Raw genomic sequence first — 22399 nt, 5'->3', positions numbered from 1 at the left:
AAGAAAGCAAAAGCCCAGCTTGCGTGGCTCAGTGATTGAGCATTGACCTGTGAACCAGGAGGTCATGGTTCCATTCCTGGTCAGGGTACATGCCTGGGTTGTGGGCTCATCCCCAGTAGGGGGAATGCAGGAGGCAGCTGATCGATAATTCTCTGTCATCATTGATGTTTTTATCTCTCCCTCTCCCTTCCTCATTGAAATCAATAAAAATATATTTTTAAAAATAATAATAAATAGAGCAAGAAAAATAATTGAATATGGGAATCAAGACTATGGTTAGAAAGTATTCATGGCAAAGAGGGAGAAGATTATATGAGAGATGTTGCAGATCTACAGAGGGACACACAAGAACTTTCCACAATTTTTAGTTCCCAGGGTCACAAGACTCATTTTTCACCCAAACTTGTCACACTCAACAAAGAAGCTGACAATGGAACCCATCGGCTGAGCCCAGAGGGACTCCCAGGCTTATGCTACTAAACTTCATATCCTTACAAATATCCAAAGGATGCCAGGGACAAAGGCTTCCCCTTGTGAAAGGAAACCCAAGAGCCAGCTCTCTCCTCTGCCTTCCAGATGGCATTACACATGTCGACTAGAAATGTTCAGGAAGCTCTTTCTTCTTCGTAACCAAGAGAAACATTTTCCTTCTTTGGAAACTGCTCCCACGTTGTCTCCCTGCTAAAATGGAATCTGATGTGTGGTGTGTGTTTTTTCCTGAATTATCCATGACTGGTCCCTTGCACAGTTTGTGCTCTTGGTAGATACTCTGCAGTGGACAGATAAGGATGGGGCTCAGTGACGTATGTGTCTCGGCTAGTTTCCTTAGCGATGCCCCAGCAGGCTTCCAGCTCCCCTACAAACCTGCTTCTGAGTCAGCCTGCTTTCGGCTGCAGTCCAGACCCTGATGGAACATCACTTTTAAAATAATAAGGACTATTTCTATTATGGTACGTTACGGTGTAGAAAAATCTTTTTTTGTCCTTATCTTATTTCACCTCCTTAGCACAATCTTACAGAGGAGATGTTATTAATATCACTATTATATATATAAAGAAATTGAGGCTCACAAAAATTTAATGACTTGCCTAGATTGCATAGCAGGAAGTCAACAGAAGAGGAGGAGGTTTGGAAACAGGGACTCATGGAGTTTGCTCACCTTGGACAATAGTGGCCACTGAGTCGTGGCCAGATGCCCCCATTCAGTCTGAAGACCAGATAGGGGTTATTTCAGCCCCAGGATGAAACAGGGGCAGTTCTTCCCTCTGAATTAAGATATGTTCAAGATTTACTGAGAAAGTCTAGTTCAGGGACAGTAATGATAAAGGACTTCTTAATTCAGCAACCAGCTTGCACCCCAGCCAGTTTCTATACTGCTCATCATATAACAGTTGTTCTATGGACTCATCACAGGTGTGCCCCTAAAGTTGGTCAATATATAAATGTAATATTGCTTTAACTGTTGATATGGCACTGATATGGCAAAATGACAGATATAACACTGAGTTGAATGGTTTATTGAAATAGCCAAGAGTTGGTAGAACTTGTTGGAATAATTGGTACAGCTTACTATCCAGCTGGCATCTAAGAAAAAAGGTGCATGTTTACTGGCATATGGATGTGTGTGTATATAGGAGGGGCTAGAGGGAGGAGAGTGCCCTTTTCAAGGAGATGCACATGCTGACGGGTGATGAAGTTACACAGCGCACAACTGTGGATGCTTGTATAGAATCTCTGAGACAGGAGATTAGTATTTGGTACATGAAACTAGTGCTTGCATTGCAACTACTGCTTACTTGTTCATAGCCCTTTGAATCTCTTCATCTCTTGAAGGGAGCTAGCTCATATTTCGAGTGTTTAAACATGAGCCACACACTCAAAAACCTGAGAACTGCTATTCTAACTTCTCTTTCTGGAAAAATCAAAATGAATATTTAAGATACTTGATTTGCAAAAGTTTTGAAAGGTCATTGGAAATTTTAAAAGACCATTGGGTTCAACTGTTCATCCAAATTTAGACTCTATCTGCAAAAACAATATTCTATCTGTTCCATCTGACCCATTGACGGGAGTCTCACTATCTCACAAGATGGTCTGATGTTTCTACCACACACTTCCCTGTTTGCAATAAATTCTTCTGGCCTTCTTCAGGGTCAGTGCCTGTGGCTGCAGGTCATGCATTCCCCCTTGTTTTTGTGGACAGAGGATCACAGGCTTCTGCTTGGATCCTGCCGGCAGCAAATGGCCCACCAATTCTTAAAGCAGCACATTCTTAATATTTTCTCTCATATTGATTAATATTCTGCCTTTTTTGGCTCCAAGGAGAGGCAATTAAGAGAAAAAGATAAGGTTTTGGGTTTTGAAGTCAGATAACCTGCATTTAATTGCCATCTGTGCCACTTCCTGGTTCTGCAACTCGGGATGAATTACTTAACACTTTGGAGTGGCAATGTGCTCATCTATAAATAAGAGAGAATAAAAGTAATAATACTCACTTCTCATAACTATGGTAAGCATTAGTTAAAATAATGCATATAATATGTTTATAAGAGCAGTGCTTGGCACATAGGAGTTATTAACTGTAGCTGCAATTAATATTCTGCACTTTGCTCTTACTTAGCTTGGCCTATGGAGTCTTTTGAAATAGATCAGCAAACTCTTCTACATGTAAGCCTTCTCCTATATGTAAAACTGCTGTCATTGACACCCATGCCTTCTCTTAGGTAACACTGCAAAGTAAGCAAAAACCATTTCTGTACCCAAGAGTTAAGTAAAAGATAGCAATGCTCATCATTGACATTCTGAAGAATAGGAGTTGGCCCCTAAATAAGCCTGTAAGAGGTTCATAACATGATATAACAGTGAAGAGACTACCCAACGGGGATTCCTGAGAAATGGATTGTATTTTCTCTACGTCTTGGGCAAGTCGTTTGACTACTCCAGTATGTTCAGGTGCAGAAGAAAGGAAAGGAAACTAATGTCACAACACTTTGTGGGCATTATGGGGATAACAGGCAAAACTACTGGGGAGAACAGTGCTCAGCACATAATAGGCACTCGGCTGGTATTGGTTGATTGTATTTCTAGACCTGATATTTTGACACCCATTCAGACTAGGTAGTTGTCTATAGCCTTTCAGCTTATGGTTGTGATGGCTTCTTTTTCTAGTCTCCCTGCTTCTGGTCCATCCAGAAAGTCTGGTTCTAATCATGTGCTCAGAATCCAATAGCAGAATATACAGAGCATGACAATCATGGATCAAAATCTATGGGAAATGATCAAAACAGTGTTTGGAGAAAAGTGTATAGCTTTACTTGTCTTTATTCTTTTAAAAGAATGAAAGAAATTAACTAAATTCTTACCTTATTTTATAAGATAAGGAAATGAGTAAAAAAACCAAAAAAAACCACAGGAGAATAAGAAAGTAAATGTGATAAAATAAACAACTAATTATTTGTATAATAAAGAAATTAGAAAGTGATTAATATAATCAAAATATTTGTTTTAAAAGACTAACAAATGTCCAACAGATAGCAAATTAATTAAAAAGCTAATAAAATTATAAATGAGGCAGGAAATAGAGTATCCAAGATAATGAAGTTGGGGAAAAAAATGTATCAGGAAACATTTTGCACAGTTAAATGCTAATTATTTTAAAATTCCATTTGAAATTAAGTATTTTTTAAAAAACATATATTTTTTATTGATTTCAGAGAGGAAGGGAGAAAGAGAAAGAGAGAGAGAAGAAATCATGGATCAGCTGCCTCATGCATGCTCCACACTGGGGATCGAGCCTGCAACCTAGGCATGTGCCCTGACCGGGAATCGAACCGTGACCTCTTGGTTCATAGATCAATGCTCAACCACTGAGCCATACTGGCTGGGTGAAATAAAGTATTTTTTCAAAAGTGAGGGGATTGTCTAGGTACTGACTATGCACCTTGTCACAGAACTGGATGTTTTGTGTACATGTGATAACCCTATGAGATAAATATCTGTCCTCCCTTTACAAACAAAGACTGAAGTTTAGAGAAATCAAACTATATGCCCAAGGTCACCCAGTTACTAAGGGATGCAGCTGAAATTCAAATCCAGATCTACACTATTTATACTTTTCCATGTTTTCATCCTAAAAATGTAATCAAAATAGTCACAATAGGAAAGAAGAAATTTAAATATCCAGTAACGAAATATGTTGAAAAACTGTTCACACACCACACAAACACAACTGGATAAACTTGTTTAGATCAAAACTCTCCAAATTTTCAAATAAAAGCCTAACTACCCATCATTCCTCAAAAAAAAAAAGGAAATAAAAACAAACTAATTAAACTACTATAAAAGGAAATAACAGTCTTAATTTTAATTGTGATTAGGCTACCCACTCATACACACACCCCTATGTTCAGTTTTCCCCTTATGGACATGAATTCTTCAATAAAAATCAAATCAAGTGAGGTGATAAATTATTACATGCTAGAAGATGATATCATTTATATGAAATTTCCAGAATAGTACATCTATAGAGACAGAAAGTATGTTTGTGGTTGCCCAGGGCTGGGATAGGTGAGGAAGGCAGGAGGTAGTATAGTTTAAAGATATGGGATTTCTTTCTGAGATGATAAAATTATTCTAAAATGAACTGTGGTGATGGTTGCACATATTTGTGAACATACAAAAAACCACCTCTTAGTTTGCTAGGGCTGCCATACCAAGATACCACAGACTGGATACTTAGACATTTCTTATGGTCTGGAGGCTAGGAGTCTATAATCTGACATCAGGGCAGGGTTTTTCCAAAGCCTCTGTCCTTGGCTTTCGGTGGCTGCCGTCCTGCTGCTTTGTCCTCACATGGCCGTCCTTCTGTGCACACGCACCTCTGGGGCCTCTTCCTCTTTTTATAAGGACACCAGTTGCATGCGATTAAGGTCCCACCTAAAGGGTTTATTTTTACTCGTCACCTCCAAGTATAATTCCATTCTGAGATATTAGGAGCTGGCACTTTGACAAATGAAGTTGGGGGTGGAGGGACACAACCCAGCTTGTAACAGAATCAAATTGTACAGCTTCAAAGGATGGACTGTGTGATCTGTGAATTTCATCCTACTAAAGCTGTGTTCAAAACAGTAGAGGAACGCTCTCTTAAAATAATAAAAGAAATATTTAATTAAAGCCAAAATTTAACTTCAGTCATTCTCCTTAAAACAAAATTCTGGTATTACAGAGCATTTGGGATGAAGGACATATGGATGACAGATGAGATCAGAGAAGGGAAGGGCAGCTACAAACTCTTGGAGAAAAAGGAAATGAGGCAAGAAAAGAGATGACCTCGGCGTGCTACTGTATTTGGCCCCGCAGTGTGTCAGATTAAGTCATCATATTGATGCACTCACCTTTCCAATTTATTGATCAGCTACTGTGTGCTAAGCACTCTCCTAGGTGTGACATACAATAGTACACAAAATGAAGGCCCTGGGGTCATGGAGCTCCTGGTCTAGCCGGAGCAGGGATACAGACAATGAAATGCTATATAACCAGTAAGTGATTTCAATATGACTGGAAAAAAATTAAAAGTTTGAACAGAAGGAGGGGACCTAAAAATGCTGAGGGGAGGCAAGAGGGGCAGGTTGAGAGGAAGGTAAGAATGTTGGCCATACAAATATTAGGGGCCCCAATAGAGACCCTAAGGTAAGAGTATGTCTGACAAGTAGCAAGAAAACCATCATTGCTGGAAAGATGTGGGCAAAGGAAAGGGTAGGAAAAGCCTAGATCAGAAGGTAATGAGAGCCAGCCGATGCAGGCCTTAGGGTATTTTAGGGATTTGGGCTTTTACCCTGAGTAACAGTAAGGTTGGAAGCAGGGAAGTGACAAAGACTGTCCTTGCATTTTAGAAGGAGCCCACTGGTGGCTGTGCCGAGACTAGAATGTAGGCAGAAAGGTTAGAAACAGGGGGCTATTACATGCACAAGTAACGAAGACTGGATATGGATTTTATTTTTAAAATATGGCATATACTGTACACGTGGCGAGGATGAGGGCATAAAGCAGAGCAGGTATAAGAGAGTTGAATCATCATCTTCCATAACAAGGAGTCAAGTAGGCAATATCTAAAATTACTACAGAAGAAGTAAAAGCATAGCATTGAAAATTACATGAATTAGCCCCGCTAGTGTGTTTCAATGGTTCAGCATCAACCCAGGAACCGGGAGGTCACAGTTCAATTCCCGGTCAGGGTTGCAGGCTGGATCCCCAGCGTGGGGGCGTGCAGGAGGCAGCCAATCAATGATTCTCTCTCATCATTGATGTTTCTCTCTCTCTCCCCCTCTCCCTTCCTCTCTGAAATCAATAAAAGTATATTTATGAAAAGATAAAATTACATTAATTAAAATAAGAGATAGCTAGAGATAGTTGGAAAAGATTGCCACCAGAGAGAGAAACTGGGGGAGAGGGACAAGGAACAGCTGTTTCTTAGGACCTTCCACCTCGTGTTTTTAACCACATGAATGTATTGCTTAAATTTTTAGAGAGGACCAGAACAAGGTTGCCATTGAACTTCGTAATTGATGTTGGGTTGGGGATTTGGGCAATTGCAATAAATTACAAAGGAAGAAGTCTAACTGTTGGGAAAGTATATGTAAAATATCATTATTTGCAGATGGCAGAATGCCTAGTTAAAACAAAAGTCAACTAAAATATTTCAGTAAAGGGATCAGATAAAGAGGCATTTTTTAACTTGCTGGCTCATATACTGTCATGTTTAATAAATGTTTCTCTTAAGTAGACAAGAATTTTTTCACTACTAGAAGTTCAGTGCTAAATTCAGCATCCAACTATAGTTAATGATTAATATCTGAGAAACTTGCTCTTTTTAATTCTTAAAAGCTAAATAACCACCCAGTTTTATTTGTGGCTTAATACTACTTACTGCTTTAAGTTCATTTTGGAAGAAAAAGAAAACATTGTATCCTTTCCTCCTGGATATGTTTCTGTTTAGAAGCAATTGCTGAGCAGATGAATAAGCAGTTCAAGTCCATGCCATGCTCCGGCCCAAAGTCAAGGGCAGGTCACGACAGATGGCTTTTCATATTCACTTCCCATACTCTGGGGAGGGGAGTAGAAAGTGGTTTCCACCTGAGTTCAAGTCAACAAGTCATACAGTCACATATCCCCTCATCCACCATTTATTCACCCATCATTCAAATCCTTACTGAGCAAAGTAGGCCCAGCATCAAGAATCAGGGAGAAAGCCCAGCCATCCGTGGGCTCTTGTAAACCAGGCATTTAAAGGTCAGTGGCAGCACACTGCAGGAAGGACTCAGAGAGGGGTGTGCCCAGAATCAGAGTCAGCAGGGGTGGAAAGTGCTGGGAAGAGGGAGTGACAGCGAGGCCGGAAAGGAAGTGGGTTGTGTTGGTTGGTTAAAAGTGATTGAACACTTGAGCACCTGAAAAGGAGGGACATGGTAAAGTGACAGAGAAAGAGTGTTGTTCAATGGTCCTAACCGCAAAGGCCCATGGGAGCCAGGCAGGTGTATGAGTGTGCAGCAAGGGCTTGGTGCGGGGAAGACAAGAGAGAGTAGTGTAGACTGTGGCAAACCGTGGAGACCATGCTCCGCTCAAGGGAACAACCCCTCCACAGCTCCAGTGATTGACACTAAGCAGGACCTAGAGCTCCCGTATCTTTTAAAATTCCAACAAAAATCCAGATTTGTGTTGGGATGTGTGTATATAAAATTGTTAGTGAATTAAAATGCCTTAACATTATAATAATAAAATCTGCCTCCCCCCCACCCCCCCAAAAAAATGTGGCTGATTTTAAGCTAAGAGCTGCTTGTTTGCTACCCCTGGCATAGTGGTTGAATTTTTCTGATCTATACTTCCTAAAATTTTTCTGATCTATACTTCCTACTTAAGCTATCTCAAGCCTCAGTTTCTGCATCTACAATAACAGTATTTAATCTAATTTATTTAAATTATAGGATTTTGGCAAGAACTAAATGAGGGAATGATGGTACAGCCGTAACCCCTTTAAAATGCTGCTTTGTTATCAAGTTGTCTTTGATATCATTTTATTAAGCTATGCTGCATATACATAGAAATGATTGCAGCACATTACATAGAATGAATCATTACAATACACTCTGTACTCACATGCGTGTTCTCCACCAATGGAGGCTCCAGAACCAGCTGTGTGGAAGAGATGCATCAAGGTGTGTAGTTTGCCCTGCTGTTAATTTCCTTCCTGCCATTTATTTTGCATTCTGGCAACCAGTGCTGACCCGCAATAGCTGATCAAGATCGGGCAGGTGACAGCGCTGGATCCCCCTAAGGGTGACAAAGGAAAGGTGTCTATCTCCAGGCTGAAGTGCAAGTGCTCCAGGAGGCTTCCAGGAAGCGGCTGCAGCCCAGAGGATGCAGATGAACTGGAAGCGGGGTGCTGACCTGGGGAGGTACAAAGGACATCCCCGCAGCCCAGGAGCCTCAACCAGAAATTGAATTAAGGGAAATTGTAATTAAGGACATAGGATGGTCTCAAGGAATTTGAAAAGAATGGAACAGCAATAGCCAATGAGCAATGTATGCAAGCATATCAAAGGAGTATGCCCCACAGACCTTAATTTACCCAGCAATCCCATTTCCAGAAATTCCCACTTTGAGCTAAATAGAGATAATGCTAAGTGTTTCTGTATGGATGCTGGCCCCAAAACATCAGCTTTTATTGTTATTTGCTTGATACAGTTAGATTATAAGATACATATTAGAAGGTGATAAAATGTGAGGCTGAAAAGGTGGATGACCAGAGATCAGATCACAAAAGCTTGTAGAGGCTATGCAAGGGAGTTGGGAATTTCTCCAGAGTAGGGAACACACAGAAGGGTATCAGGCAGCGTCTTTATCCCCTATGTTAAATGTGCCATACAACCTTTAGTTACCACTTTCACTCAACTATAGAATAATTGGCAAGAAGCTGAAATACATTTAGGGGATGTTTTTAGTTCTCTCCAGTGTGACAACGCATCTACCGAATGCAATCTTTAGAATCTGCCTTTAATGAACAGCATATGTTGCAGGGGAGACATGAAATTTAGGTCCTATATGCTCTCCTTAAGCAATGACACTGAACTTTGCATACTGTGGCTGCTCTAAGACAGCATCAGCAGAAGACAAGGACAAAGAAACATCAGAAGAATGTCATCTCCACACACTTGAGCCACAAGCTAGTTAACAGACACCAGAAGTGATTCAAAGGGTGTATTAGTTCTGCTTCCTGCCCTCTGAGAACAACAGTTGATGGAGGCAAGACAGGGCAAGAAGTGGGCGGTGGCAGAGAAGGAAGCTGCATTTTGCTGATGGAAATAGCTTCCAATAAGGTCAAACCCACAAATACTAAATGGTTAGTCCCAAAAAGATGATTTCTAACCCTTGCTATGATAAAGTTCTCAGCATTCTTGCTTCAGTTTCTCTCCTTATTTCTGGATATAGTACAAAAATGAGTTGAGAACAAATGCCTTTGCGAGATGTTCTCCCTGGCAGTTTCTAAATGTCCTCACCCCAGAACCACAAAGGGCACAGGAGGAAATGAACATTGACTGAGCTCCTGCTAACCTGCTATCGGCTGGGTATTTTCCTTACGTTGAACTTGGAAGTTGTCTAGTCTCTTCCCTACACTTGCCCCTCTCCACAGCCATCTGTCATTATCTCTCTAAAGCAGGAAGATTTTGAAGATAGCCAATGGCCAGATCGTTGCACAATGAGTATCTTTTGTTGTTATTGTTGTTGCCCTTATTGTTGTTGCCCCACATCTAGAATCCCGTAAGTGGCCTCCTGCATCCCCTGTTGGGATGCATTTCAATTGATATCTAACAAATTAAGCAACTCACTTTAAAAACGCACTGCTGAATCCCCCGGAGGGGACAGAGGTCCAATTGGAAGAGCAGGAGATTGGACAGGGCTCCTGCACAGCGAGCACCAGAACAGCATGTTCTGTCTCTTTCACTCCAGAGAAGTTGCAGGTGAGCGTCCTGGAAGGCAGCTGGGAAGTGAGGACAATGTGCAACTTATTAAAATTGTTGAGAAGGCTTTTCCCTCTGCATCTATTGTCGATGGGTCATGGCTGGGTACCAGGTGGCAGATAAGGATTCTCTAATATTCTTTCATATAAAATAGTCTCCATGTTCTCGTAAGTCACAGAGGTCCTCAGAGGCAATGACCACTGGAGGGGTTTGTTCTGACAACCTAACACACAATATAAATATGAGTGAGATGATTATTTAAGACATATTGCTAGGAATGCTGTAAGCTAGAAGCTGAGAATGGCCTACTCTTTATCCATCATTACTTCTTTTTTAAAAAAATATATTTTATTGATTTTTTACAGAGAGGAAGGGAGAGGGATAGAGAATTAGAAACATCGATCAGCTGCCTCCTGCACACCCCCTACTGGGGATGTGCCCAAAACCAAGGCACATGCCCTTGACTGGAATCGAACCTGGGACCTTTCAGTCCACAGGCCGACGCTCTATCCACTGAGCCAAAGCGGTTACGGCCCATCATTACTTCTTCCTTAATAAACCTGATCCTGTTAGAGGCATCCATGTGTCCTGTTGCCAAACGACTTTTTCAAGCCTCACCTTGAGATAGGGGGAAGGTAACTAGGTTCTGGATAAGGCTATCAGGAGGGGTACTAAGTTTGGAGGTTCTTTTGCTTTTTTCCCTTTCATCTTTCTTCCTGCCTGGAATATGAACTTGATATATGGAGCCACAGTGGCCATGTTGCACCTTGAAGGTGGAAGTCACATGCCAATGATGACAGAACAAAGGGATAGAAGAGGCCTAGGCCATGGATTGTATCCTAGGACCACTGTAACAATGCCAGGCTGCCTATAATTAAGAGAAAAATAAATCTCCATCTTGTTAAATCATGTTATTTCAGGTTCTGTTATTAGCACCCAAATTCAGCTCCTAACATCTTCTAGGTCAGTGGTTCTCAACCTTCTGGCCCTTTAAATACAGTTCCTCATGTTGTGACCCAACCATAAAATTATTTTCGTTGCTACTTCATAACTATAATGTTGCTACTGTTATGAATCGTAATGTAAATATCTGATATGCAGGATGGTCTTAGGCGACCCCTGTGAAAGGGTCGTTTGACCGCCAAAGGGGTTGCGACCCACAGGTTGAGAACCGCTGTTTTAGGTGGTAAAATGAGAAAAGCAGGGCCAAAAAAATTTCAAACAAGATGTGAAAAAAAAAAATTAAAAAGAACATAACATTTAAATTCTATCGTTTTTAGGGCACACTGAATTATCTGTGGGGAGGAACTTACTAAGTAAGATGTGCCCAGTGACTAGTGGAGAGGAATTTTTTGTAAGAGAAAGCCGTAAGAGTCCAGCAGATTTGACCTGTGGCTTGCAAACACTTTGCCCTTTATGGAGATTACAAACCTGCATTATTTATCACCATTGAATTTGCCTACCAGATAGGAGAATCGACTGATCTTTGGAAAGTGTTTCTCTTGTGGGACCTAGGAGACCTCTGAATCCATTTCATGAAAAATGAAAGGAGACAGCATAACAAGTTCAAGTTCATTTAAGTCAACATCAATGCCAGTTTCTCCAGAAGAGGCAGGAAAAAGGCCAGCAGAGAGGAAGGTAATAAAAAGCTCTTGGCTCTGCTTTCCTAATTACCCCTAATCCAATAAAGAGCTGGGCCTCTTACAAATGCTAATTAAGTAAGCCCCCTACCAGTCAAGTGATAAATCCAGGAAGAGCCCTCCCTGGTAAAAGTATGGACAGTGACAGAGAAGGGCAGGCTGGAAATAGACATCTGAGTACGCAGTCAGTGTTTGAAGTCCTGGAGGGTCAGCTGGGCAGGGAAAAGCACGACTAGGCCTGTAAAAACAAGAAGAATCCTGTATGGAGTTGGGAAACCAGAAATCGGCGGGTGTGAAGCCAGTGCCGATCTCTTCACACTGCCCGGCCATCCAGTTTTCAGCTTCTACCTCGCAGTGGAATAAGCGAATAAGCAGATTGCACCCTAATGCCAGAATTCTTGACCTCCCGGAGCTCTTCCAAATTCCACCTGTGGCCTCTTTCAACCACCAGTAAGTAGCACACCCACTTGTCAGAAAGTCTCACCTCTTGGTGCTGTCCTGTTTTCATGCTTCCCAAATTGTGTTCTGCTGAATCGGCCCTGATGCTCTGGGTTGCGAATAAAAGAAAATTCAACTTAAAGTAGCTTAAAAGGCACAGGGAATGTCTCATTTCTGGTTTCCTCACTGCAGAGTTCAAAGGTCTGTCAACTTCAGGCATTGATTTAAGATTAAGGCTCTGGTTCCATTTCTCTGCAGTTTTCTTGGTGTTATTCTTACCTGTTTGTTTTGTCCTCTGACCGGTTTCTATCATACAGTAACAAAATGCTACATCAGTTCCTGGTGACACCACCATCTATCACAGCATCCAAAGAAAGAGGCAGTGCCTCTTCTCCCAGATGAATCAAAAATGCCTTGAGCTTCACCTGTAACAGACAAAACGAGGTTAGGCACACACTCTTGCAAAATGTTCACTCAGACCCAAGAAACGGTGTATGAATCAGCCTACGCTAAGCTGTGCTGTGGTGACAAATGACCCTAAAAACCCCAGTGGTTTGCAAAGCAACAACGTTTTATTTTTCAATCAACTTGCACATAGGCTGTTAGAAAACAAGCGAGACTTCATCCATGTCCTCTTCATTCTGGGAGTAAGACCAAAGGAGCACACGTTTCTAGGGCATGTTAATCTGTGGCGAGGGAGAAGGATGATGGCAGAGCCACATGCTGGCTCTTAAAATTTCCACTTGGAAGTGGCACATGTAATTTCCACCCACATCTTGAAGGGCAAAGAAAGTCATTGCCTCAGCCTGTTGCCAGCAGGATGGGAAGTAAAATCCTTCTGTAGGAGAGTCCAGATGGAATGAGCTTGATATAGTTTGAATATAATCTACTATTGCAAATGCCATATGATGATTGATTTAAACTGGGATGCTCATCTCTGACCCAGTTATTAGGCAAGGTAATGGATAGGATTGAACTTTTGGGTTTACATCAATCAGATCTTACTCCCTGGGGTCGGCGTAGCCATGGCGACTCGTGTCCTTTCTACCTGTGTCCACTGCCTACCTGCGGCCTTGGTGTCGCTGCCCCAGCTTCCCACGTTGGCCACAGCCCGGCCGCTCAGACCATGCTGTGCCCCACGGGAACCCAGTGAGGCCCAGGGCTCCCAGCTCCACGCTGGAGCAGGTACCAGGCAGTTACACAGCTGTGCCACCACTATAGTGACGCGCCCTCTGATGTTAGAGGGGATCAAGGACGGTGTTCTTTATGTCTTGCCACTATGACAGGATTGGCCCAGAGCTGCTCTCAGTAAGTTCCCATTTTAGAAAAGACCTGGGTTTAGACAATTTGGACCAAGTGGAGATTATCATGGCTCTGGAGGACAAATTTGGGTTTGAAATTCCTGATATAGATGCGGAGAAATGGATTGCCCACAAGAAATTGTAGATTACATTGCAGATAAGAAGGTTATGTATGAATAGAGTATGAGACCCTTTTCTTCACCGAGAGGAGACACGAAGATACAGGCGAGTGTCTGGCCACCAGAACGTGTTTTGGCATCATTGCTGACATCGACAGAGCAATTCTGTTTACACTTGTATTTAAATTGTCTAAGTGTTTGTGCCCTTTGAAAATAAATCTAAAAAACAACAACAGCAGCAACAACAACAAAACATAACAAAAGCCTACTCCTCTAAGTGGGAATGGAATCAACCACATTCAGACCACAGGGTCTACTTCACCTACCAATAGACAAGACAGTGTGGGTCCTCATTTTACAGATGAGAAAACGGAAGCTTACCTCTTTCAGATTATAGAGCCAGAATTCAAAGCCAAGTCATCTAAATTGATATTCCATGTTTTCCATTGTACTAATGACTTTGAATTTGGTACTGCTCTATCCAACATTCACTTGACTAACAAACTTAGCTACCAACATGCGCATAAGTCATATTGGAAATTCACTATTTTTATAAAATAATTCATAGGTATAAAATCTGAAAAGTCTTATAATTTGGAGACAAAGTCATAAAAGGACACATTTCATCTAGGAAACATGCAGCCTCAACAACGCATTCAGAAATACAGTGCACCACCTTCCAAGAGATCAGCTTGACAATATCTAGCAAAAGCCCTAAAATACGCACATTGATTGGCCCAGCGATTCCACATGTAGAAAACTTACCTTCTGAAAATAACCACGGGTGAGTGGAAACATCAATAAAAATAAACAAGGACCTTCATTGCAGTAAAATTTCTAACCTAAAAATCCTAAATATTCAACACAATGGGATTTGTTAAGTGAACAGGGATGATGCACTGATCATACTACTATACAGCTATTTAAAAAGTCTTATGCCTAAGTATTTAATTGCATAGATTTTTAAGTTGTTTATCAAAAGTAAATTATCAGATGCTATGTACAATATGTTTCTATATGTATATGTGGAACTATAGAAGATTTGGGTGTTTTCTTTATGTTTACATTCAAATTTTCTACTATCAAATAGAAAATATATATCATATAGCATATCAAATGCGTATGGCTTGTACACTAAGAAGTAAACAATGCAATTTTCTTTTTTACTGAGTCACCCTCCAAAACTAAAGCAAAGGGAAGCCCCATGAAGCAGATGAGATTACCATCTGCAGAAGTAATCATAAGCTCTAAGAATGTGTTGCTGATTAGTTGAGGGTGTCTCTTGTGTATGACAGAGGAGTTTAAAATATAAATCAAGCAAGATAACCCATGACATGTGGTCCTGTGACAGCCCAAGAAAATGAGAAATTTATGATTAAGAATGGTCAATGTGACTCTAGGACTGCCCACTGGGGAGGGTGGTCATTTCAATTACCCTCATCAGAGAGTGAGGCAGAATTTTACCCAGAGAGAAGATGACAATTCATCCAAATGTTCCAGCTTAGCGCTTAAAAATGTCAGCTTCCTTTCATTTTAATCCTTTACTGACCCAGCTCTCATTTTCTCTTTCATCAGGAAGCAATGCCCCATGTCAATGACACCCGTTACTTTTCCTGATTGGATGAACTCCCATTGCAAGAGGCTTTTGGTATGAATTCTGATCTATATTGCCAGCTGGGGGTGAAGGGGAACTTTACCAGTGCCATTGTGATTGCCAAGGTCATTTCAACCCAGGGTGAGTTAATCCCATTAAATGGCTTCTTTATTTTTAGGAACATTTCCATTTCTTTCTCTACCTGCAAAATTCCTCGCACAATCAGATGTTTCAGCCAATGTTTCAAAATTTTATCCTCGAGTTCCTTAAAACTTATGTGTAGGTGTCGCATCTGCCCAGCAATTTATTTTCAGTGTTTTACTGAGCATTATAGAAAGAAAAATCAGAAGTGTGCTTCCTCCATAATCTGACCAGGCTTCCACCTCTATCGCAGGGATCAGTCTCCTTTAGGATAATCACAGTTCCAGAGCACAGCATTTGTATGTACATCATTGTGCCTCTGCTCAGACCCTCCGTTAAGTCCAGAACCCTTCCACACCATACATGACAGAGAGAAGCACTGAGACTGTGCTGAGTGCCAGCACATACTTGTCAAGAATGTTTTTAAAGGAAAAATGGAGTGAAGGAAGTCTGTGTCTCCAGATATCTATCTCTTCATTGTTGAGCTTCAGAGGAAATTCTGGCTCCAGCCCATTCCTGGTGTATCTGTCACATATATTCCTTTTCTACAATACAGAGACTCAGTTTTGAAATGATAATACACTTCTGGAGTTCATCCAAGGGTAATAAAATCTTTCAGTTGAAAATGTCACAAACCATTTGAACTGGGATCAGGAAGACGGGAAATGTAGGGCTGGAAGGGTCAACAAAGAGGAGTGTCCCAGGCTAGGTGAGGCACTGGTCGCCCAGAGGTGGGCTTAGAGCTAGCTGGACCAGCCTCAGCAGGCTCAGGTCTCCGAAGCTGCTGATGCAGAGAGTTGGGCCCTATAGCAAGAGTCTATGCACAGGGAATATTCTACATCATGTGAATGGTGGCATTAAAGCCCCACGCAGGTCTGTTATGTGTGAAGCAGGACTCTAGTAGGCTAAAAGGAGCCAAAGGAAGGAGAAATCAGGCAGGTGGAGAGACTGGAACTCATGCCAGGCTCTGGAGCTGGCGGGAACACAGTAATAAGCTCATAAAAACACAAGTTTTTCTCCAGATTGTGTGAGAGATGGCTGGGAAAGGATAAATATAACAAGGGAAAGGGCCTGGGGGACTTTTGGGCAGGAGGGGAGGAGACTGCTGGGCACAAGTAGCCCACCCTCAGCGTTCAGAATGGCGGCGAACGTTTCAACTGTGCCCTTTGAGGACCCCAGAAGGTCCTGCGTGTCCTTGGCAGATCACAGCCTTGATGACTCCGTAATCAACTCTAAGTTGCACAAAAGCAAGAGCTACTCCTGGGAGCTAAATGAGATTGCAAGGCAGTGACTGGGACTCTACCCTCAGAAAGCCTGGGTTATAATCCAAGCTCTGCCCTTGCTGCCTCCAGGACCTGGAGACATGGTTTTCAATGAGTTATTTATTCCATTTGCTTTATCTAAGAGATAGAAATAAAAAGTATTTAGCACATACAGTTGTAAGGGCTAGGATAAGGTAATCCATGAAAAACACAGAGAATAGTACTTGGCACATAATAAATGCTCAGTAAATGTACTGTGGAGTAGTAGTGGTGATATTAGGAGTAAAAGGTAATGTCTATAAAGATATGATGCAAAGTCTGGCACATAGTAGGCCCTCAGTTTGGGATAGCTATTATTACTCTGGCTTTCCCTACCTTTTAGGACCAACTCAAAACTGTGTCCACCCCCGACCCCTGCCCCAGTTCTAACCCCTCACTGTAACAGGAACACCCTCCTCTTGGCTGCTGGAAAGCAAATCTCATCAAAAATTTATCCTGACCCAGAGAGACACCCCCAGAAACTTGGTGAAGTCAGCCCAGGAGGTTTCTGGAAGCCAGTGATGGGAATCTCTTAATTAAGAGTATTAATCAAATGCCTCCTAAATTTCCTTACTTTGTTGCTTTCCCATGTGACCACATGCACTCCGAGCCAGTTCCTTCCCTTGGCACAGATCTTGACACCTGCTATTCTTAGAGTTGTTTGATCTGAGACATAATAGGTTACTGGCTTGTTGTACAAGAAAAGCAGCATTTAGCCAGTGGAAGGGAGAAGTGGTAGGCAGTAGTGAGCCAGAATGAAGTCATGAAGCCCCAAATTGGGACTTAGCGTGGCTGGAGGAAGGCAGGAAGGAAAGGATGCAGACAGCAGGGAAGCAAGAGTCACCATAGGCTTCGGGGGGTGGGGGGTTGGGAGGGCGTGGGGAGGGATAAATACTAGACCAGAGATCTGAGAATACAACTGATGACCTTTGCCATCTCTTAGTGTATGGGCCATCATATGCTAGACAAGGTGCCAGGCGTGACCTCATGTCATCCTCACAACAGAACTGCAAGGGCTGCTGTTTGGGTGCATAACTCTCTCACCTGGTTCCCAAACACAATGCTACAAAGCGCTGCGCACTGAGAAGCATCCCTCCTATCTCCGTCCCCAACTGCCCATTCCCACTCTCACCCCTTGTAAGTAACCACTTTGATTTGTCCCTTGTTTTTTTTCATCTGTGGTATTGTTGGTTTTTAGTTTTTGAAGATGCAAAATAAAAAATATATATATACATTCTTCTGTTTACCCAAGGGAAATAGTATTGCCCGCTGTCCTTACACATAAGGAAACCACAGTTTATTGAAGTTGACTGACTCTTCCTCTAGGCCAGGGGTGGGCAAACTTTTTGACTCGAGGGCCACAATGGGTTCTTAAACTGGACCGGAGGGCCGGAACAAAAGCATGGATGGAGTGTTTGTGTGAACTAATATAAATTCAAAGTAAACATCATTACATAAAAGGGTACATTCTTTTTTTTTTTTTTTTAGTTTTATTCATTTCAAACGGGCCGGATCCGGCCCGCGGGCCATAGTTTGCCCACGGCTGCTCTAGGCTGACCTATATGGTCAAGAACCCATGTCTCCTGGGGTCATTGCTGGCTGCAGGATCCAACCTGAAGGTCAAGGCTGTAAGTGACTCTTGAGTCTGAATTCAAGGTTCCTGATTGAGTTAGCAGATCTGAAGGTTTGAAAAATGCAGTGCTTTTGTCCAATGGTCCTAACAAGTCCACTCTGATCATCACTCCCCATCATCTCTCACTCTGGACCACTGCTCTGAGCCCCTGGCTGGCATCTCTCACCATCCCACAAATGTCTCTAAAGCTCTCATGATAAGATTTTCTCAAAGGACGCAGCCCCAAGGTCATGGCCTCTATCTTAGCATGGCCCAGGCTAGGAGGACACAGGCCCTGTCCTAATGCTCCGCAGGCCAGGGCCTGCCAGCTGTGATGTCTGATCAAACACCACTGAGGTCGCGAGGATAGTGCAAAGAAAAGAAACATTTTACACTGGCTATTTGATGCACAACTCCTAGAATCCATAGATCTGGGATTAGTTTCCCTTCCTCTACACACAGCTGTAGTTCAAGGGCTGGCTCACCAACCCCAGGGGGGTTTTATTGAATTTTTTCCTTTGCCGCTTGAGTCTAAGCGCTTCCTCCCTTCCACCCCAGAGAAAGGAGGAAGCAGAGCCTCCCCACTAACCTAAGAAGACATTCTAATTCAGTTCTTCACCAGAATGGATCACAATAAGAATATACCTCTCCCACCGTGCCGGGTCTAAACAAGGCAATTCCAAGGGAGAAAGTACATGTTTCCGTATATGCTTACCTAGTCTGAAAAGATGTGTGTGTGGAGGGGGGACACTGAACACTTCAACCCCCAGTGAACTGAATCACACCTTCTACAGCTCATGTTTATACCTCATCTTAGGGGAAAGATCAGATCTGCCCTCTGCCTATTGAAAGGAATCTGTCTTGTGATAACCTAATAACAATATTTAAGCCAACATATTGCCCAAGGAAAAAAAATCAGCGATTTTCAAATTAAAATGTATGTGAAAAACAAAACAAAGCCAAACAAACAACGCCTTTGTAAGGACACAGTCCTATGAAAGATACTCCCAGTTTGTGTTTCTGGGAGAGTCCAATCGTTGGATGTGCAGTCTTTGGCAGGGTTGGAGTGATGTCGGAGGCTCAGGGCTCCCCTGAGTATCATAAGGGGGCATTTGTCTTACGTGTGTGTGTGAATAAACAGCTCACCAAAGACAGAGGCTAAAAATGCAGCCCAAGAAGGAAAAACAAGCCTCGAATTCTCCGGTGAAGCATATGCACGATAGAAGGAGGAATTTGATGAGCAACACGCTGAAAGTTCATGTTGGAAAATGGTGCTTTCGGCGGCAAGACCCAGTCAGTCTAAGAGACAAATGGAGCCCCGCTGCCAGCAGGGGCAGGTTTCCATCATTTTTGTTGTAAAGAGGCTTATCCTTGGGCCACAGAAGTCTCCATCCCGGTCATGATTCAGAACGCCACAGGGAGCTGCCCGCAGCCAGGCTGAAGGGAGGACTGTGATTGATTTCTCGTGGCCTTGGATCTTTGGGGGCTGCGGTCCTGAAAACGCAGCACCGGCAGCAAGAGCTCGCCCTGTCTGTGAGGCTGCAGGGAGCCCAGGGGCCCAGGGAGGTGGGGGCTCCATTTCAGGTCTTTGTTATTTACAAGCTGGTGGCTGTAACTCGGACAAGCTGTTCCACCTCTCTGTACAGAAGCTGGAAAGCAGCACAATGAACTGAGGACCGGGGTTGTGGTTTAGTGGTTTGCAAACATAGAGGACTAGGGGAATTGGCAGGCGTTAGCTCCCAGTGGGGGATGGATGCAGGTGGCAAGAGAAAGAAACATGGGCTTCGTCTTGCAGATAAGTAGCAGCGCCTGCCTGCCAGATAATCCTGGCTCCATTCCCCTCCCAGCTTTCCCATTGCACACTTTTTGAAAAAGTTTAAACGGACTCATTGGACAATGGTTAACTATTTACTGTTATGGAACCATTTCAAGTTGTGGCCATGGCCTGCCCTCTAGCGCTCAGAACATTGAAATGCCTCTTCTAAAATCGGTTTTGAACATCATGATCATTTGTAATAGTTGGGTGACCTCTGCTGACATACGTATCATGTTTTAGAATGTCAAGCTAAAAGAGACTTTAACATTGATCTAGTCTATCTCTTTTCAAAATTCAATTCATACAAAACTGTACCTGACTCTTTAATATTATTTGTATTAATTTCAAGTGCACAGCTTAGTAGTTAGGTAATTATATACTTTACAGAGTGCTCCCCCATATTTCCTGTATGTACCTGGCACCATGCATAGCTATTAGAATATTATTGACCATATTCCCTATGCTGTACTTTACAGCCCTGTGACTATTTTGTAGCTGCCAATCTGTACTTCTTAACCCCTTCACCCTTTTCACCCAGGTCCCCAGCCCTCCTTCCTTCTGGCAACCATCAGATTGTATCTATGAGTGTTTCTGTTTTATTTGTTTGTTTACCTTGTTCTTTAGATAATGCTGAGTGTAAACTGTAATTTAAAAATAAAATTTAAAAAATTTTACTTGACTCTTACTTTAACTCCCAGCTTTCACAGAAAGATAGCAGAATAAAACAAGATCACAGAAACATCTCACATCTGATGAAATGGTTATTTTTTTTAAGGCCAATCTTTCATCAGCAGCAACCAGAGGGGAAAGGGATACTATTTGATCCATAATCTCTTAGGTTTGGCAGCCCTGGAATGAAAGAAATTCAGATGTGACCGAGTGCAGCTCCCAAGGCCACCCCACCGCCCCAAAGCAGAGTTAGTCAACAAACTAGGGAATTCAAAACGCTACTCTCTAATTGAAAAACAAATAGCTATATTCAGCTCTCAAATCATACCCTGGAGGAGGGAAGACAAAATGGTCCCAGATAAAAGCGGGAAGGGTGTTTAGGAAGGTCCATCCACCCCTTTTCAGAGAAACTATAGACACAGCTGCTCCTTAAAGTTGAGCAAAATGAAAAGAAATGCTGCGAATCTACCGCAACAAAAATGAGGGAGGCAGCAGGCAAGAAAGAGACAAAATAAACAAGCAAAAAGGCCATGGGAGGAAATAAAATCCAAAGGAGACATGCTGATTCTCTTTGAGTGTTGGAAGGATGTTGAGTAGAAAAGATTCATGAAGAAGGTGAATTCAATAAGACAAGATCTCAAAGAAAAATTACAAAGTAATTGACTAAGATGAAAGCAGAGCTAAGGAAAAAATTGAGGAACAAAACAGCGTTGGTATAGATCTAATAAATCATAAGTGGCAAAGGAGAGACAAATGGGGCTGAAAATGGAATGGAGAGGTAGCCGGGATAATCATAGAAAATGCGGAATGAAAAGCCAACGCGATTAAAGTAAAGATGAAAGATACTGAGACAAACCATTATTCAACATGAGAACAACGGGCATCCTTAGAGTATAAAGGAAAACAACAAAGAATTCAAAGGTATAACCTAGGAAGAATGTCCTGAAAGGAAAAAATGCATTCATAAGTAAGAAGGGTTAGGTCAGGAAAATTTCATACAGAATGATCAAAATTGAAAGATATTTCCTGGTTAATATGATAGATGTGAAGGATAAAAAAAAAAAATCCTTCAGACATTCAGGGAGACAAAGGCCAGTCAGCCTGGTGAAGGGAAGAAGTCAGGTGGGTTTTAAGCTTCTCCATGGCAACCCCAATGCCCAGAGACCATGGAGCAGGGACCACAACCCTCTGAGAGAAACAAGGGGACCCGAGACTATTAAGCCAAGTCAGGTGTTATCAAGTCTGCAAATACAAGAAAGAGCTTTTCTGAGATGAAAGAGTTCAAGAAATAGAAAACTCACGAACTGCTTTTAAAGCAAAAACAAACGAAGCTATTTGACAAATCATCCCCATTGAACAAGAGTTGAATAATAATGAAAATTATGAGAAAAATAAAACTAGTGTGAAATATTGTTGTGGTCTGAATGTTTTCTTGCGCCTAAAATTCACATGTTGAAATCCTAACCCCCAAGGTGATGGTGCTAGGAGGTGAGACCTTTGGGAGGTGCTTAGGTCAAGAGGGTGGGGCCCTTATGAATGGAATTAGCGTTCTTATAGAAGAGACCCCAGAGCAATCCCTCACCCCTTCCTCCACATGAGATTGCAGTGACCATGCGGCTGTCCAGGAAGTGGGCCCTCACTATACACCGAACTGACACAGCCATGATCTTGGACTTCCCAACCTCCAGAGCTGAGAGCAATAAATGTTTGTTGTTACAAGTCTCATGTGATAGCAGCCCAAATGAACTAAGATAAGAA

General features: G+C 42.2%; 1 long non-coding RNA gene and 1 pseudogene across 7 annotated transcripts in view; one reads left to right on the top strand and one right to left on the bottom strand.

Moving 5' to 3' along the window:
- Positions 1–22399, bottom strand: part of LOC118657717 — a 67735-nt gene that overhangs the window by 20151 nt on the left and 25185 nt on the right. For 3 of the 7 annotated variants that reach the window (XR_004968103.1, XR_004968098.1, XR_004968102.1), the window contains 5 exons: positions 12368–12513; positions 12135–12197; positions 11742–11888; positions 9879–10030; positions 8149–8322 (listed from right to left, as the gene is read on the bottom strand). This is a non-coding gene — a long non-coding RNA (uncharacterized LOC118657717). Of the gene's footprint in view, positions 1–6934; positions 7132–8148; positions 8323–9878; positions 10031–11741; positions 11889–12134; positions 12198–12367; positions 12514–22399 lie in introns of those variants that run through there. The other 4 variants (XR_004968099.1, XR_004968100.1, XR_004968101.1 and 1 more) reach the window with 4 other exon arrangements.
- LOC118657715 lies at positions 13114–13569 on the top strand (annotated as a pseudogene).

The sequence above is a fragment of the Myotis myotis genome, unplaced genomic scaffold (genome assembly GCF_014108235.1).
Source record: "Myotis myotis isolate mMyoMyo1 unplaced genomic scaffold, mMyoMyo1.p scaffold_m19_p_6, whole genome shotgun sequence".
Taxonomy (NCBI): domain Eukaryota; kingdom Metazoa; phylum Chordata; class Mammalia; order Chiroptera; family Vespertilionidae; genus Myotis; species Myotis myotis.
This window is presented reverse-complemented; position numbering and strand designations above follow the sequence as displayed.